We start from the raw sequence: 4,657 nt of genomic DNA, 5'->3' as shown, positions 1-4,657 counted from the left end.
ACCCCTGAGCCACCGTGCTGCCCGTGACATTGGGACAATTTGACTGTAATCCACTAATGATAATTTATATGTCTACAGATTACATCCAGTCTATGTCCATCATGTGTCTCATAGTCCCATATGTCCATTCCCTGTCCTACATCACACACTGACTGGCAGCCCAGCACACTGAATGCAACCTTTAGCAGTCCATTTTAGAAATAGTTTTTAATAAAATTGTTGCACTAATAACAAAAGTAGTGAAGCTTTAAAACAGGGATTCACCATTCAATTTTTTTGCCTTCCTCTGGATCAACTATGTCTTTGGGGTTGGTGAACTTAATATATATATGTCTTTTTTCAATGTAACTGACTATGTAACTATGTAAGGTGTCCCTGAAATAAAATACTGGTCACCCCACCAAAGAAAAAAGCAAAATGATTGCTTTTAGGGGTCCTAAAATTTACAAAAATGTTCGATTACAATTAGTAAGAACTAAATATATGGTCAGTTACTTCATAATGAAAATAAAGGGCCAATAAGACCCAAATCATAAATCAATACACTCAAAACATAAAACCAATAAATATGACCGGGTTTGCTTTCCTAAAAGCTGGTAGGTCCCCACTCTCTCGGGTCTACCATTGCCTATAGTTATATAGAAATGCTGATGTTCCATGCTCCATGCTGGAGTAACCAAAAGTGGGTGATCAATACCACCAGCACATACCCAAAACTGGATTGGATTTGGTTTGCCTTGTCACTTAGTCAATATGCAAAAAAGGCAGATAATACTGAAAACAGCTAAAATACTGCTTAGCAAATTAGAAACCTTCTTCTGTTTTACCTTCTTTAGCCCAACATAACTATATGAAACAATAGTCCCTATTTAAGGTACAGCGCTGCGTAATATGTTGGCGCTATATACATCCTGTTTATTAATAATAATAATAGGCGCAGGCTCTGCCATACATACATAAGAGAAAGGAATCATTTTTTTAATCACATTCATTACAGATGACATTACTTCCAGCCTCAATCACAGCAACTAGTTCAGCAGGTTTTATTGGCTAATTAGTTTCTATTTTCTTCTTTTTGGCTTCTGCTGTTGTTGATTAATTTCACTGTCATAGTGTCACCATTCAACATTAAAATTCTTTTTTGTAACTTTTACTGGCTGCAGTTTGCAGGAATAAAGTTTCTGCATTTATTTACTTGTCTTACATACAAGTGGAAATAGTAAAGCATTAGCACCTCGTAGAGTATTATTAATGCCACCCCGTGGTTTGAATATGTAAATATAAATAAGAGGAACAACAAAGCTGGGCTTTTTGGCAAAGTAAGCTTTGTTTTCATCTTCTGAACACCAGCACCTCCATGCTGCAGGACTCTGCAAAACTGTGAGTTCTCACTCTGAAGAAAGAGTGTTTTCAACCATTAACACTGCTCATCTACCGTCCCTGATATATCTGGGGTCAAACAACTAATACTTATCTCCTAACGATCTCTATACATCCCCTGAGGAAGCCGACAAGGGCGAAACGTGTCGGGTCAAGAGACGGTATACTTTCATGCATTGAACCCTCCATTATTACACAGTCAGGGATCTAAACTGTCTAGCTGATTGGTCTGACTATACCCACCATACGAATGGGCCAAGACCATTTCTACTTTTTTGTATATTTTTATAATTGTCTGTGACAAATTATCACAATATAATCTTACTTTGCCAAAAAAGATCCAGCTTTCTTATTCCTCTTATTTATATTTACATACTTGTCTTACATAAAACAGCTTCCTTACTGAATCACAGCCTTATATGGTTTACCAATGAACAGACTAGAAATATTTTACAGGTAATACCCAAGTTAAGGACATCCCACATACAGACGACTCCAGATATGAACTGGGCTTCCCTGCTCCATCTCTAGTGTGCAGGACAAAGGCTTGGAGGGGGGTGGTTTGCATGACTTGCATAATAAATCTTTTGCTAAACAGCTAAACAACATCTTGTAACTCTTTAATGACCAAGATAAACTCTGCAGGTGTTTCTTTTTGAATATCACAGCACAGCTTGCTCCAGAAGTTAATGTCTAGGCTCCATAAAGATTTTTTTTGTTTTTGCTTTATTTGTGATTAGCTCACAGTGAGGATTTTATACAGTAACTGACACCACGCTGCCTAGTCATATGTTGAGACAAACATCTGTACTAATTGCATTTGTTAAAATAATGTACCTGTTCCAACTTACATACAATTTCAACTTAAGAACAAACCTACAGTCCCTATCTCGTATGTAACCCGGGGACTACCTGTGTTATTTATGGGCTTATGCTGCTTATTCTCTTTCCTGAACTACATCACCATTCTGCCAGTCCCTTCACTCTCAGATTATTACACGGGTAATACAGTGGGGAATTCTAACTACTACAGAGCTCTCTCTTGTTAAACTTCTTTATAATTGTACTAACAAACTTAATAAATGCATTCTGTGCTACGATGACCTCCTCCTTGCCTTCATTCTTATCACCTCTTCACATTCCCATCCTATTTTTACTTTGCCTCTCCCATTTTATAGAACCACTTAAATCCGTCATCCAATTCTTAGAACAGAGCAGAGTAATAAAACCAATATAACCAATATACCTTTTGCTATCCCGTCTGCCATTCCCTTGCTGTTGCTCCCACTCCCTCCACAATTTAGTATTTCCTGGGATCCAAACAAATGAATAAAATCTAAACAATCACTAGACATGGTTCTTAAATCTCAGTGAATATTCTCCTATGGGTTAGGTTTGCTCAGTCTAAGGGGGTGAGGAGAATAGTTCAAGCACATAAATTATGATCCTAGGTATCCTAGTATGTCATGAGAAGGTGGTTTCTTGGTTGCAATTATCCTTGAACAAGGATAATAGCCCAGACTTTTCTAGGGAAAAGTTACTTATGGAAATATTTTCTATTTACTCACACCTTTACCATGTAAATCACACAAGTCAGGCGACTTATTAAAGCTCTCTAGGGCTGGAGAGGATACACTTTCATCAGTGAAGCTGGGTGATCCAGCAAACCTGAAATGGATCTGGTCCAGGATTCAAAACATTTGCTAGCAAACTACTTTGAGGGAATCAATTCCAGGTTTGCTGGATCACCCAGCTTCACTGATGAAAGTGTATCCTCTCCAACCTTGGCGAGCCATTGTGTTATCCACGGTGATCTTTTAGAATCACATCATTGCTAAGGTGACAAGTTAATCTTATCATTGCATGCTAGTAAAGGTATTATGCCCTGGCATAGTAGTTAAAGCACTGGAACCACATAAACATCGAATCTAAACTGAATTTATTTCCTAACATAATTGGAAGGTTCTGCCAACCTGTGTTTTCTGTAACTTTTACTAAAGAATCTAACCTTCCAACATATTCATCTTTCAACAATAAATGTCATGTGAATCCCGCCTAAACTTCTTCCTTTTAAGTGATCATTCTTCTGTTTTGGCTGCACAGTTTGAGCCCACCAGATAGGTTAGCTACCATGGAAGGGATATAGCAGTAGGTGGAGGTAGGTGTAACTTCTGGAGCAATATATGCCTTTATATGCAAAAAGAAACAGCTGCGGAGTTTGTCTTGTCATTAAAGAGTTACAAGAGCTTGCAGAACAGCAACATATTTCTTCTGCAAGTCATTCAAACCCCCCCATCAAGCCTCTATCCTGCACACAAACAAGCAGGGAAGCTCTGTTCGTATCTAGGGGTCGTCCGTATGTCAGATGTCCCTAACTTGGGGACTACCTGTAAGGGTATATAAGTAAGTAAAGAAAAACCACAAGGTTCAAATATGGTACCGTAAGGGTTTGTTTCTGGCACAATCAATATGGGCAGAACCAATGCAGAATAACAGCATATTTTTGGGAGGCAAAGTATTTCAGTCTCTCCACCCATCGCCTTGTACCACACCACCAACCTTTTTCACATCTATATACTTATTTGTCCCATAATGTTTTTTTTAATCGTAACTACTTTGTACATTGTTGAATATCCTTCTGGCTTTTATGTCAGTTTGAATTCTTTGAAGTATGGACTTCACCAATGAAAACCAATATTCTTTAATAATTAGTTCCCAGCTTTCTTGCATAGCAGTCAAGAAATCAGCTTTGCATGATGGAATCTGAATCTTTGACTGTGGTTGACTTTGTTCCCCTCATCAGTTTTTACACAAAGCCAGAAAAACTTTGGAGCGGAATTAAAAATCTGTGCAATGGTAAACGAATGAATACATAAAATGCTCTAATCACGTGTTCTTGCAGGAGTTATATCCCCAGGTGAGTCCTGAACACACAGTGGGCGTGCTTATCTTTGTGACATGTGTCACAGCCACTCCTCCCACTCCAGGCTCATCAAAACACCAAAAGCTCCGCCCTGATTGTATTCTACTAATTCATTCTTCGGTTTAGTATTCTGAAGGCCCGCCCCAAGCCGTGCCCACCTATTGTGACGTTTCTCCCCCCTTCCTTCCCATTGGCTCATTGCGTTGGCATCGCATTCCTCCTTGAGGCTATCAGATTTGAGAGCTCTATACGCGCTGCTTTCTATGCCAGACTCAGCGGGATGCTACGGTAGCGCTTTTGGTGATTGGCTGCTCGGCCTGTTAGTCAGGGAATTCTTCGCTGTTATTGGATAGC

Source organism: Pyxicephalus adspersus, chromosome Z (assembly GCF_032062135.1).
Source record: "Pyxicephalus adspersus chromosome Z, UCB_Pads_2.0, whole genome shotgun sequence".
Taxonomy (NCBI): Eukaryota; Metazoa; Chordata; class Amphibia; order Anura; family Pyxicephalidae; genus Pyxicephalus; species Pyxicephalus adspersus.
The sequence above is the reverse complement of the archived record's forward strand: the minus strand, read 5'-3'. Positions refer to the sequence as shown.